The sequence below is a fragment of the Manis javanica genome, chromosome 5, assembly GCF_040802235.1.
Source record: "Manis javanica isolate MJ-LG chromosome 5, MJ_LKY, whole genome shotgun sequence".
NCBI lineage: Eukaryota > Metazoa > Chordata > Mammalia > Pholidota > Manidae > Manis > Manis javanica.
The window spans coordinates 36,532,086-36,547,326 of NC_133160.1; the positions used below are offsets into that span (position 1 = coordinate 36,532,086).

The 15,241-nt window shown below is 42.1% G+C and overlaps 1 long non-coding RNA gene across 1 annotated transcript; it reads left to right on the top strand.

Moving 5' to 3' along the window:
- The first annotated feature begins 1,470 nt into the window (after window positions 1-1,470).
- Window positions 1,471-13,828, top strand: LOC118973159 (uncharacterized). Its single transcript, XR_005062396.2, has 3 exons — window positions 1,471-1,849; window positions 5,042-5,212; window positions 13,710-13,828. It is a non-coding gene; the product is annotated as an uncharacterized lncRNA (long non-coding RNA).
- The last annotated feature ends 1,413 nt before the right edge of the window (window positions 13,829-15,241 follow it).

Consider the following 15,241-nt stretch of genomic DNA (forward strand, 5'->3'; position numbering starts at 1 on the left):
ACCATAACAACAGTTAATTTCAGAGAGAGGTCTGTAGGGTCATTGGCCCTATAAACATAGAATATGAGATCTCTCTGTATTTTAACTTTGCAGAGCACAGGGACACTTTTCAAGAAGTAGGAGAGAGACAGTGGGGACACAGGGCATGGCCGGTGATGGAAGCAATGATGAGGTATTCTCCCGTCCTCTAGAATTTCTATAGCCAACCGACCCAGACTCCCTGTCCAGAAGTATCACCTAAACTACTTCAGATATTCATTTTTTCCAAATGACGATCCATCAGTGAACAAAATGGCAACCTGTACTTTCAACATGTCACCATTTTGTCTTTGTTTTATAAGGAAGATTCTTCAGGGCCTGAGATCATTCTAATCATCTCAAGTTCTGTGAGCCTCAAGTCTAAGCTTGCTGCTTCAGAGATTTTCACGGTGTGGAGTTTTATTTATTTATTTACTATGGAGTTGTTGATTTTCCCCCCTCTCTGGAGCAGGGGAGGGCTGGGCAGATGATAGAGTTGGGTGCCCTGAGTTAATGACTAGCCCTATACTCACAAGCTCGTTTACTTTTGTCCTCACCTGACAACCTCAATGCTGCCAATGAGCAGGAATTAATTTTATTGAGGGCCACTCAGCTTCTTAAAAGAAAAACTGCTCACTTGGCTGGAAATGCTTTGACAGAAGGCAGAGCAGCCGGTCACACTCAAACACTGTGTCTTCTGGATTTGGGGGCAGAAGGGGAGTGGTGGATTCAGAGGGAGGAGGGGGCCAAGTAGTACTTTCACATGAGCCATTACAGGGTGGCTCAAATCACAGCAGAGTCTATCAACAGGCTCTTGTGCTAAAGACACAGCCCGCTGCCCTCTTTTCTGCTACTCTCCCTTGAATCTATGTGTTGACCCCCAGCACCCTTCCCAACTATCAACTGCCCATAAGAAGGTAATCATCTTATGGTGAATTGGAGAAGAAGAAAAGGCACTCTAGGAAAATGTTATGATAATAGAGAACTCCTCAGTGTTGTAACCATCTGGTGTGCTTCGGTAACAAAGAGGGTGATAATTGAGTGCCCAGTAACTTCTATTGGCCTCAGATAATGGGCACTCACCCTGATTTGTATTCTTCACAAGAGTAATTCACCATCATTTCACACCACATCTGTACCACATTTCCTCCGTCAATAAGCCTTACACTAATAAGTTACCACACTTAATTAAGTCTGCATCATTCTCCTCCTAAGAACAGAAAGGTTTGTGTGGAGGCCCGAGTGGCAAAAAGGCACAAATGAGATTTTAGTGACTCTTGTTTTGTGGGAGGGATTGAGATGGATGAGGTTCTGAACCTTGGTTATGCCACCAAGGTCCTGCTCTGGGGCGGGGCGGCCGGGCAGCGCCCTGACAGCTTTAGCTGGGCAGCAGCTGTGCCTAAGCTCAGGCAGGCGGCCTTGTGGCCAGGCGTGCACAGAGGGGATGGCAACCCCATTGTCACATAATCTTGCTTTTGAAAATGTGCTACAATGGATTTGATCTGATTTCTAAGGTGCTGTCACCAGAGCATCATTAAAAGTCCTTTAAGAAAGGAGAATAGACTAGATCACCGAAGGCAGCTTTGTCCCCTCCTCTCTTCTGTGCTTTTTGACGTGCTTTCCCTTCCAGCTGACAGAAGGGGCACGGCCTGTAAGCTCCGAACAATTAACACGGATCATTTTATTTTCCTTTAATCAACAAGACAAAGTTACTGGAAGAATCAAAGCAATGCTCTTTGGAAGACAGGAGTTTTAACTCTTTACTTCACCATCTTGGCGTGGACTGATTCCACATTCCTATGGTTGGCCCTACGATTGGCTCTACTAAAAGGTTTGTTAGCTGTTCTGTGTATGTGTGTGTGTGTTTTCTCCCTGAAACTATTCCTAGAGGCTGAAGGTTTCCTCCTTCTAGAGCCCGTGCGGGCAGCAAACAGAGGGAAAGCTGAGCCTAATGAGAACGACATTAATCAACAATCTAAGTACCAGTGGATGAAAGCAGAGACTCTCCTAGTCCCCCAACTATCTTAGTTATAAGTAAATTAGCAACTATTTTTCCTCTCTGTAAATGACAAGGAGGGAGCATGGGAAACTTAAGATATTTCTCATGACAAGTGTCCAATACCCTGAAGGCTCCTGGGGGTCGCCTCCCACACACAGTATGCCCTTCATTTGTTTATCTAAATGCTGACAAATTGCGGTATTTTAACAGCCTATCTGTGGGCTTGGCTTCATTTGCATGGCGTGCCTTCTATCTTTGAGCCGATAATGAGGCTGGATATAAAGCCCTCATTGAGGCCTCTGCAGAGCCTGACAGTGATGAATATAGAGCAGGAGAATTAGGTGGTTTAGAGAAGAATATGCTTTTGTACATGGCCCCTATCCTTTTATCTTCCCTGCTGCTCATTTTCAGGTCTTTCAAGGAAACTGTCTCCCTACCCTTTCTAGCCAGTGTCTTTTACCTCCCTTTCACTTTGAATGGGCACCATCTTCCAAATCGTCAGCTCAGCCTTGTGCTATTTTAGTCACCATAATTATCTTCCCGTCTTATCCTATGAAATGCAAGAGGTTTCCTTTCACTGTGCAGGCCACTGCAAAAAGCAGGAAAGCATTGTCCCAGGAGCAGTGGGCCCCTCCACCCACTGGATTCTCAGATATTCTCTTTTGCATTGTAGAACCCAGCCACCTTCTTTCAGAAACACTCAGCCACTGTCACCAGACGGAGTTGTCACTGAGCGCACTGTGGAGGTGTGGGTGATGTTTGGGGAGTTACAGAAATTCAGAAATCTTCAGAAATTCAGCATTTGGAAAGCGTGTGCTCAAGCAGCTATCATTTCAGTTGATAATGCTTACGTTTTTAAGTTGACAGAGAGCGTTTAGCTTGTTGAGAGTGAGTGATATTACATAGAGGCTTTCTCCAGGGAACAGTGGATGCTTTCCCATTGTAGAAGGCATTCCTCAATGTGATGTGTGGGAATGAAGCTTTTGGGGATGAAACAGTGGGCTAATCATTATGTTTGGAAAGGTTCTTCTAGATGGATCTGGCTGATCATTTTCAAAATAACGGAAAAGACCCAGAAAGTGGCGTGATTTGTTGAAAGCCACTCAAGTCTGTGAACTAACTCCATCTCACAAAGGGTCTAGGAAAGAGCACAACTAGGTGAGTGGGCTCACAGAAAAAAATATAGGCTGTTGCTTTCTACTTTAGCTTAGTTTCCCAAAGCAAGGGTCCCCAATCCATTTCATTTTGAGATGCCCTAGTTCATAAAACAAACCACTTTTTGCTAGGATCCCTTATAAGTATCATCTGTAATTCCCAGGCCCCTGACTCCCTCAGCCCTGGTTCTTGGATCCAGGATTCAGTCTCCCTTATTCTCTGATAATGAAGTTGGTAATTCTTATTTTGTCGTTCTGCCTGGTGTCCTGATTAGGTGGCTCTTTGGCTGCACCCTGAAATCCTAGTTTCTTGCATTCCCCTATTTTCCTCTGTGCTCTGTCCAGTGGGATGGGCAAGATCTCATATCTTCTGGAAGTCAATGAAATGGTCAGAAAAACTATCAAGCCAATGGGCAAAGAGTCTGCTGGATAATGGCTGAGATTCCATCCAACTTTATTTCGTGATACCATAAAATGCTAAACGTTTTTGTAAATGCTTAGATGTCTGTAATAAATTGACTTCTAGGTCCTCATATTTTTTAAATGACAGACTTTACTTTCTCCAAATACTAACTTAATATATACTTAACATGCATAAGAAGAAGGTAAATACTAATAACTTCACATATAATGATAGGTTTGTGTGCAAAATTGAGAATTGTTGTTACTGAAAAGTACTCAGTTAAATTGGCTAAGTTGGAAAGTCAAATGCTTTCCTTGTTTATATTTTCTGGGTGCCAGAATCCATGTATATGTGCAGTATAGGGTTGAACAGAATGGAAAGCATCCCTTACTATCTCTGTAAGTTAGGAAATCTGCTTAGCTTCTCTGAGTCGTCATTTCTTCATCTGTAAAAGATAGGTAACAATATCTCTCTTAAGATTGTTGTAATGACCCAGGATAAGGTATTATAGTTACAAAACATAGTGCCTAGTAAACAAAGAAGAGTTTCTGTAAGATTAGAAGCTTACTAAAGATACAGTGTCATGCCTCTGGTGGTGTGTTAGTCTAAATCTTCTTGGTAGCTTAGGAGGAGAGCAGCTGATTAGTTTCCACTATGAAGTTGGATTTGCCATTTCTATGTTTAAAACCCAAGGAACTGCCCCTGGCCCTGCTTCGAGGGCCATGGGGAAAATGGTGGTAAAAGCCATCTGTCTTGCTGGAATGCAGAACTGACTGATACAATTTTATGCATGTGTTCCTTGCAAGTCAATGGTTGGGGTCTGCCTGAGTCTGGATATACTGTTCCCTATAGGCATGTAAGAGGACATATGTAGTAGCATTTAAGTGTTAATTTTTGTTTTGGAAAGAAAGGAATATTTGCATTGGAGAGGTCATTAAAAACACAAACTGAATCTGTAATACAGGGAAGATAATAATAATTCTCATGTTCAAGCATAACACTAACCCCGTCGCCTGTGGAACTTGAGAGAGTGTACATACTTACTGGCCCCACTTAGAAACAAAGAATATCCAAATCATTTGAGAATGCGTCATGGCAAAACACATCCTCATGGCTAAAACAACTAGGTTGTTCATTCAGTTTATTTCTTTATCAATTATGCAACAAATCACTGATCTACTTTAAAATATGATTTTTTTTTGGTTCTTCACTTAAACAGTCCATTTTCTAATGTATCCTGCTATAAAGTGAAGCAAAGATCAACAAAATATTTACAATTGCTTGAGTGGCAAAGCTACAAAAAGGAAACCTGAGTTACAGCTTTGTTCCACTTTTATAGCATTTGTGTGAGACGTTATCTTCAGATGACAAACGACATGATCAGCCTTGAGCAAAAAGAGGTAATTTTCCTGCTGAATCTAAACCCTGCTAGTTTCCCTTACTATCTGTTTTTCCTTTCTTCCCCAGTAATAAATAGAATCTCCAATTAAGCTAGACAAATGGCTTCCTGGATGAAGACTACAATTCCCAGACTTCCTGGATAAAGACTACAATTCTCAGACACCTTAGTCCAGGTGGCTGTGTGGCTAAGTTCTGCTGAGAAGATGTAACTGGAAGCAGTGTGTGCTCATTCTTGAGGTATCTTTTGACTTGTCTTCCTTCTTGTTAGCTGGGATGCGGTAGGAAAAACAAGAGTTTCCACAGTGCCCATAGTCTATAGACCTTGTAAATGCCATCCATATAGAACAACAAAACAGAAAAATGTTTGAGGTCCTAACAGCAGGGAACATACCATACTGAAATTTTAGGACTTCTTTTTGTCGGAAATGTGTACATGTCAAGGAAAAGACACACTTCTGTTTGTTTAAGCTTCTGTTAATAGGGTTGTTTGGCTTTTTACAGATTGCACCTAATCTTAATTTGTACATTTGCATTCCCTTTGGAAATTCAAGCGATTATCCAGTTTCCATAATTTCCTGCAGCAGATCAAGCAGTGATGTGTCATGGGCATGTGTCTATTGACCTTCTGCGTAAGGCTCAGGGACCAACCCCAATGTTCAGGGAGACGGGGAGGAGGAGGAACACCCATTACCATATGTTCTCCAGGTCTTACAAAATCCCACTGTGACCCTGAGTTCTGTAGAGAGACCACATCTTTAATAGTGGTGTTATCCCAAACAAAAATGGCAGAAGTTCCAGTTTCTCCTCACTTATTGTTCGATTCACAAGCACTGTGTGGAACCCCTGGCTTCTGGTGAGCTCTATGATAAGCAGTATCTAAAACATATAGAAGACATAGTTTCTGTACCTAAAGTGCTTCAGTGTGAAAGTCAGAAAACAAGGTTGCAATTGAAAATAATAGGAACATAATTGAATAGTGGGATATAACATGAAGCAAGAGTTTCTGAGGTGGGAAGTTGTCAGAAGTGGTATCACATAGAGGCGACACCATAAGGGGATGTAGAAGGATCATACAGTAAATGGGGTAAGGGAGCAGAAGTGTAAAGGCAGGAGGAATCCTCCCGTTTATTAAGTAGCCTCATGTGCAAGGCTGTGCTAGGTGCTTAGATGATAAAATTATGGGCAAGTAAATTTTACTTCTCTGTACCTTCATTTCGTCATGTGCAAAATAGAGATAATATGGAGTTTTACTGAGGAGTAAATTTATTAATGCATATAAAGCACTTACTTTATAATAATACCTGGTACATACTTGTGGATAAAATGAGAGTTCCTGTGGCCAGGAGTCTCACCTGGCTGTGGTTGACTGGCTCACTGCACACCTGTGGGCAGTACATGACTGTTGACTCTATAAAAAGAGCTCTGCCCGGTGCTCTGTGCACACCATGGTGGCAGGGCTGTGAAGCTGCAGGAGAGCAGAGCAGAGGCTGGAGTGGTGGCAGCGCTGAGGACAGAGGCCCAGAGGATGGCTGTGCCAGATGACTGTGCAGAGAGGCCCGGAGGACGGCTGTGCAGAATGGCTGTGCAAACGGAGAGGCCCAGAGGATGGCTGTTTTAGATGAACTCAAAGCCTAGTGAGGGTGTCAGCATGGAAACAGTGTTAATGGTAGTACAGTGAATGACCGATATTAACAGAAGATGGAGGCAGCACTCTGGAAAACACAGGAGGGTGAAATGAAGAGTGAGGAGGAAGCATCTGTGATCCTCCAAAAAGAAATCATACTAGAACTTAGACTTGAAGAGGGGTTTCTCCAGATAAAGAACAGAATTCCAGGCTGGGGAACAACCTGTGCAAAGGCAAGGTGGATAAGCTAAAGTTCGGCATGGTGAAAAATGCCGATGCTACTTGAGCGCACAGCCAGGAAGATGTCTGCCGGGTCACATTGGTATGAACATAGTGATTGTTCACGACCGGCCTTCTCTGATAGGGCCACAGCTGTTCTGATGGCCTAGCGCCCATGCTGAACTGGTTGTTCTTTTGAATATCATCCCCCCCAAAATGCGGTGGGAGATGACAATGGGAAACATCAACCAGGCTTTGTAAGCATCAGTAGACCATCAGGAGGAAGCCCAGATGACTAGTTCACTACTTCCTGAAAATCAGACACCCACTTCACAGAGGCATTTCCTGCCCCCCTTTGTTCTCCTTATTCTCAGTGATGTTCTTGAGTGAAATTTTCAGTATCACCTAACTGATATTGGATAAGCAATCTGTACACTATAGCTGGTGTGCTGGAGAAGAGTGTAAACCAGGTCACATGCCACCGGGAAGATGCAGAGATGTCGCATGCAGATGTGATGACAACAGCAGAGCTCATGGAATTCCCATGTGCTCTGTCTTCCCCACCCCACCCAGTCCACATCTGATTTGTTCTTACTGATGACAGGTGAACTGAATGATGGGTATCACTTCTGGTCAAGTGTTCAGAGAGAGTGTGTGTTCTCCATATACTTGCTTCCTCTGCTGTGTCACCATGGGGTGCTGTGTGATAGACACTTTTGTGGGGCATGTAGCAGGAATAATAAAGCTTTGTTAATATTAATAAACTGTATTTACAGTGTTAATTTGTAACCACAACATAGGCTGGCATTACCCTGACTAATGCCAGAAGTGTAAACAGAAATGGAGTGTTACACATTGTCATGGACTGAATGTTTGTGTTCCCCGAAATTCATATGTCGAAATTCAGCCCTCTAATGTGACGGAATTAGGAGGTGGGACCTTATGGAAGTGATTAGGATTAGATGAGGTCATGAGGGTAGAGCCCTCGTGAAAGAGATTAGTGACCTTATAAACCTCACAAGAGTGTTGCTTCCTGTCTCTGCACTCTGCTATCTGACAACACAAGAAGTTAGAAGTCTGTAACCCACAAGAGGGTTCTCACCAGAACATGACATGCTGGAACCCTAATCTTGGACTTTCATTCTCCGGAACTGTGAGAAGAAAATTTCTTTTTTTAATCAGCCACCCAGTCTCTGGTATTTTGTTATAATGTCCCAAACTGACATATCAAAACATAAAATATGTAGCTTTGGCTTAGTGACTGGTGGTATATAGTGATGAAACATATCAGAGACTAAAAACATGGCAAGCCATGTTTTTCAGGAACAAAAATGTGGTGAAACTGTCATTTGAGGAAGTTTTCTTGGTACTGGACAATGTGGGTTCACAGGAAAGACACTGAAAAGCATAACCTTAGATTTGCTGTTGCTTTTTGGTAGCTAGATTTGACAAAGGGTCAACGATTTGAAAGGGGATTTTGGAGAGAATTGACCGGTGCATCTGCAGAACTGAAAGGGAACAGAAATAGTACAGAAATGTGGGGCCTTCCACTGTGAGAGAAGCTGGCTTGGAGACCAACCCCCTCAACCATTGTGGTTGTGACTTAAAAGGGGTTTTAGTGCCAGTTTTACCAATAAGATCTTTTAGAGCAAAGAGTTTTTTCTAAGTGTGATCTTCTCACTGGGGCCAACAGCCTCAGTAAATGAAAAGCTAGAGGCATCTTCTGAGAAGATGAGGAAACAAACATTATATTTAGAAGAACTGTGTGATGACAGATATATAGAACTTACTAGAAGCAAGTGCATTGGAAGCCTACTGATATTTTGACAAAATTCCACTGCCAAGGGAACTATGAATTCTCTCTCAAAGCATCTGTGACTACTGAAGTCTAAAACAACTCTGTGTCTTCTAACAATTCCTGGTCAGGAAACAGGCTGAAAAAAACTGTGCAGTCTCAAAAGACAGCATATTCTCCAGTGCTCATTAAATGCGGTCAAGGAATATAATGGACAAATAAGAATATCCTGGAAAGAGATCTAAGGACCTTGGAGAACAATGCCTAAGGAGTTTCCCCCAGAGAACAAAAGCAGTGTCTGGTCAAGTAATGTTCTACACCCCCAGATCCTTAGAAGTCTGCCCAGAGAGAGTAGAAAAATGGCTGCTATGTGTCTTCTCTTATTCCTCTTTATTGTAGTTAATCTTATTTTTCTTGCACCATTATGGAATGGGAGGTAAGCAGAAAATGTTTAGTTCATAAGTTTGTTGACTAAGAGTAGCCATATTTGGTTACAATCAAATAATTGTTAAGAATCATATGCATAGTCTGCATTTTGATAAGATGAAATCTTAGATCATTTCTCTTGGGGGACCACTGTTTTCTATATATGGGAGTATATCAGGTGGAATTCCTATACGTAAGAGAAGGCAACCTCAAATTAGGAAGACTGAGGAAGGTTTATTGATAAAAGGATTAGTTACAAAGATGTAGGTAAAGTATTGAGGGAACAATAAAGGATGGTGCAGAAACCTAGGCTGTTGTCATCTGTAGGCCCAGAAGGAGGGCAGTGAATGGCTTCCAGGGCCTGGAAGGAGAACAAGAGTGAGTCATTTAGGTCAGTTCAAAAGCCTCAGAAAGCCAAGGTGACCTCACTGAGAGAGAATCAGGGCATAAATACCCTGACCTCATTTTCCCCCTCCTCTTAGGTCTCCTGGGCCTTCCTCTTTAGTAATCCCAGCTGGAATCCAGTGGGTATTGAAGCCCTTTGATGTAGTCCATACTATTAGCTTCTCTCGGCAGAGAGCTGGGTAATGAAGGAAGAGGGCAGAAGTGGAAGACAAACAGAAGATACAGGAATAGGAAAGAAGGGAGAAGGTTATTGACTGACCAAAATGCAGACTTGAGGCATGTAATACTACTCACACCCTCTTCCACAAATTCACAATTGAGCGTTTTCAGTCAGGAAGAAACATATCCTTTGAGCAGCAGAGACTTCATGATGCATGTTGCAAATGGGTAGAGTTCAGAGCTTCAGCAAAGGATCAGCAACCTAGTCATTCAGTAGGTAAAAGCTGATCTGGGCCAGCATTCAAAGTTCATGACTCATTCCAAGGTATCATGTCTCTGGACCAGGACTAGTTGTAGCCTGATCAAAAAAATAAGCAGCAGGAAATAGAGTCCATGAAGTATGACAGTGGATGAGCACCAGAAAGTGATCATTCCATGTTCTCCACTGACCACCCTGCTCACCTCTTGACTGATTCACTGCATTAATGGTGCCAATTCTTTGCCCCTCTCTATGGCCATGTTCTTTACCATGTGACATTGCAGTTCATCTCACTAAAGAGATGGGGTCTGTTTACCAACCATTGAATACAGGCTGTCCTTGTGATCTGCTTTAGCCAATAGAAAGAGGCACAAGTGATAACATACCAGTTTCAAGCCTAGGCTCAAGAGGTCTTGTGTGTCTGCTTAGGCTCTTCTATGTCTGCTATCACCATGAGAGCATGCCCTGGTTAACCTGCTGGAAGATAAGAAATATCTAAAGCACAGCCATGTCACTCCGTCAAAAGTCATCATGTGTTAGGCAACAGCTGACTGAACCCCACACATGGGAGCAATCCCAGGCAAGATCATTAGAGATTAACCGGCCTCCAGTTGGGAGATGTGTGGACATAAATGGTTATTGTATAATAATTGAGGTTTTCTGGTTGTTATTACAGCATTATTGTGACAATAGATAACTGATACATTCTCTCATTCCTTTCTAGCCACATTGTATTAAATTTTAATAAGGCTATTGTTGTACTTTAATGACAGCTTTGACTGCATGACGGCTTTAGGCCTAACTCCCATGAATCCCAATTTTCACAATGCTGCCTTTTTAACTTCAGTCCCTGTAAAAATTGTTTTAGGCTCTTATTCACACTCTGCCTCTGTGGTCACTCTTTAGCCTTTAGAATCGATCAGTCCTGCATTTAAGTTCTAGTTTTGCCTTTTAGCAGCTACCTTCTTGATAGATGAATTAAACTTCCTAAGCCTCAAACTCCTCTTCTATAAAATGGGAATAAACTATTGTGAGAACTGAATGAAGGAACATAAGAGGCTTTTAGCATTTTAACATTGGCTTTCTCTCATTGGTAGAGAAACTCTACACTTAACCACAAGAGAAAAGATTACATCTACTTATTATCACACTTGGAGATAAAATGTGGCATGTAAATCCCCAAACTGGATGGAAGGGATAAGATGGATTGTGCTTACAACCAGAATTTTTATTTCTGCCTATTATTTGTTGCATCTTTTTCAGGGAAGAGCAGTTTTACTGAGGGTAACTTAATGAATAAAAACAAAGGGGCCAGGAATCCTTAGTTTATGTATGATTAGTGTTTACATAGTCACATGAGGGCAGCATTGCAGGTTGCTTAATGAAGCCCACAAAGTTTGGAGCAGGCAATTCTGTGCTGAAGCTGGTCTGTACCTGATGGTGAGAGTCCACCGTTCACTTTTTTTAAGCCAGTTGTTACCTACAGTTGCTATTAAAAATTAAATTTATAAATTTACAGTGAAATGTTAACATTAAAGACAAAGGTAGTAAATACTCAAAACTCATTATGTCCTAATTTATTTATGGTCTTGAGGTTATTTGCACTGATTGCATGCTGGAAAATACTACATAATGGAGTGCTGGTGTACATCTCTACCCAGTTCCAAGTCCAGGGATGCCACATTCATCCACTGAGATTGGCCAGAGTACAAGTGTAACACCATGGAAACCAGCAATCCTACAGATCAGGGCTTTTTGTTTTCAAGCCAGTGGGTAACAGTATATAACCACCCAGGACGTAAGTGGGTGATACCATCAGCTGCACCTAGAAAACACTATTTTTTGTGTACTTGTTCAGAAAGGCATTACCCCCCAACCCCCAACCTACTTTTGCCATGATATGATATTAGAAAGTCTTCTACAGGGAAAATTTTCTTCTTCAATGATATAGTGAGTCAAGAGAAAACCATCAGAATTACCTCCAGAATGCGTTCATTGTCATGCTGAGCTACCTCATGGTCTGGCAAGGGGGAGAGTGAGAAAAGTGGAGCAAGGATGAGGCAATCTTAGAAACGTGGGGCAAATATTTTCTCAGGATTCTTCCATTGATCTGATTTCTTGGCTGACTGTGGTGTGGAAAGAAGAGTGACCTGGGCAACAGGAGATGAATTTCAAGCACCGTTTAGTTGCTACTGCATTTGTGGGCTTGTTCCAGCCATTGTCACTCTCTCTTCAGCTCTACCCATCCAGAAAATGAGAGGATTGCATTAGATAATATGTAAGATCCTTTTTAGCTCCCAAACTTCATGATATTTGGTTCATACAGAGAAAAAACAAAAACAGAAACAGGAAGAAGAAACACCTCCTTAATGCTCTCCACTTCATCTCCTCTAGTCTTTATAAATCTTTACTGACAAAGACAGTTTCAAAAAGATGTGTCCAGTCTGAGGTGAGCTCTTCTCTATAAGGACAGAATTTAATATGATGAGAAAGATTTTTCAAAGGGAGATTGTGACCTGTACCTCCCAGTTTCTGATTTTGTTACAGGTCATCTGAAGGGAAAACTTGGACCTTTCATGTCCCTGGACAATTTTAAAAGAGCACCTAAGCTGTACAGCAGCAGGTGGCCAGGGAAAGGCTGCCTGTCTACTTGAGAGATTGCAGGTTTCTGGAAACACACCCAGCAGGGGGTAGGAGTGGCAGAGATGAAAGAGATGGAGCCTCAGGTTGTTTGCTAAACAGCTCCTTTGGAACTGGTCAATGCCGGCAGCCCCCAGCTCGTCCCTGGCCTTCCCCACCACCGCCTTCCCGCCCTGAGGCTGCAGCCACCCCTGCCTCTGCCTCCACTTGGCTGAGGTGGGCCAGGGCTCCCATCACCCCTCAGCAGAGCAGGGGACACTCACCCTGAGTCACACAGGCTGGAGGGTCTGACCTGAGACCACAGAACTCTCACCACACAACGCTGGAGTCTGAGTCAAGGCCACAAAGCAGGACAGTCAGACTTTTGCGGTCAAGTTCTCTTCACCTCCTCGATTCCCAAACCCCCTGGGTGTTGGTCCACCCATCCAGAGAGCTCCTGGTGGTGGGAAACCTCAGAGCCCTCGGAGGATTCCAGGAGAAAGCAGTAGTTCAGGACAGAGTGAATTATGCATCAAGAACAAGCTGGCACAGTTCTCTCAGATGAGAAGTGCTTCACACTTTGCCAACAATCCCTGACATCCGTGGGCTTTTGACCTCTTGTGATTTCGTGTCCCAACTAGACTGTAAATCCCTGAAACATCCTTGGTTTATGCTTCTTCCAATGTCAGTTACAAAGGGGCACCGAGTGGGTATTATGATGTGATAAATGTTTCCCCAGGGGGCTGTGCTGCTCCATCTTGTGATACCTCCAATACGGTCATCACCTGCCTGGCAGCATGGCAGCGCCAACCAGGATTGCTGGTTCAGCCCCCCTGCCACAAATGAGGTCTCTGTTTCTGTAAACTCACTGGACAAAACAAAATGCCTTATTCACTAAGGTAACCCCTTTTTTCTATTTGCTTTAGTTCTATGATGGAACATATTCCTATTAGTTATACAACGTTTTTCAACATGTTTGCACAATTTTGCATAAAATCTGTCTAGTCCTGGAAGACATTTTTAGCTAATCTATTGGCTTTGATATACAGATCAGTTTTGAAGGTTTCTCCTAACCTCGGATTGATTTCTTCCTGAATCATTCTTTAATTTAGTAGTTCTCTATTAATTGATTCATTAACCTGGATTTAAAAATTAATCATCAGTTAATCTTGGCAATATAAATAGTTCCTTACCATGGATTTTTATAAGCACTGTATTTCACTCCTAGGTATATACTGAAGAGAAATGAAAATGTATGTCTACACAAAACTGGCACATAAATGTCCATAGCAGCATTATTCTAATAACCAAAGGGTGGAAAAACCCAGATGTCTACCAACTGATGAACAGGTAACTAAAATGGGGTATATCTGTATAATGGAATATTATTCAGCCATAAGGAGGAATGAAATACTGATACATGCCACAAGCATTAAACAGGCAGAGAAGCCAGACTCGAAGGTCACATATGCTGTTTATATGAAGCATCTAGAACAGATAAACCTGAGAGATGGACAGCAGATTCGGGGTTGCCTAAGGGTTGAGGGGAAAGGAGAGCTGACTATTAATGGGTTTGGGATTTCTTCCTTCGGGGGTGGAAGAGCTCTAGAACTGATCATGATGTACACAGAGTGTACAACTCTGTGACTGTACTAAAAACCATTGAATCATATACTTTCACTGGATGAACTGAATGGTATGTGAACTACATCTCCCTAGAGCCATTACAGTAAAAAATTGAAGAAGAGCTAATTTATTAAACCTCTATTTTTATTTCATAAATTAGCTTTTCCTTTGTGTATTTATTATCAATATAAATTTTACTAGTGGATTATTAAGAAAAAGCATAGCAACGATCATCTTATTGACAAACAATAATAAAATACCATTATCAATAATAGTGATTACATGCTCTTTTAATGGATTTTAATGGAATAGCTTTTTATACAGAGCAATCAGGAAGTACTATTTTGTGGAATGGGTAGACAAGAGCTACTATTCAGTGCCTTTTAAAAATTACTGGCTTATATGAGAATTAGAGTCTTCTTAATGCCTCTAGAGACCTATGTGGCCTACTTTCTGTTTTTCCTATGCATCCTCTCCACCACCCTTCCTCCCTGTTCAGGGGTCTCCGGCTTACTCTCTCTGTACATGCCTGCAAGGCTCCCACCTCAGGTTCTCTGCCATGGCTGTTTTCTCTGCCTGGAATGCTCCTCCCCCACACACAAATATGGCTTCACACTCACTAATTCTATTTTCTACAGAAGTCACCTTCTCAATGGGGCCTCCCCTGACCACCCTAATTATCCTTGAAACATACTGAATAATCTACTTATTTATTATGTTTACATTTTCCTGTGGCCCTCTCCTTTCAGAATATAAGCTCTGTGAGGTCAGGGATCTTTGGCTATTGTGTTCCCCAAATCATCCCTGGCATGTACCACACTGCCTGGCACATAGTAGATGTTCAATTAATATCTGTTGACAGGATGAATGGACATGGGTGCTTGTAGCCCACTTTGAGGCAAACATTCTGTTGTTAGTTAATTTATCAATCAGTGCATCTCCAGTCCTCACTGAGACTAAATAACCAAAAAGAAAAATCAGATTGGAAAACAGGGACTATATGTTTGGAGAATAACAAGTCAGTCCTTTGAAAAGAAATTAACCTATAAGGCGAAATAAGCAATATAAAAATATTTGGGCTACATTTTATTATTCTAGTAAGACAGTTGATCAATCTCTCTGAGGTCTTCTTAA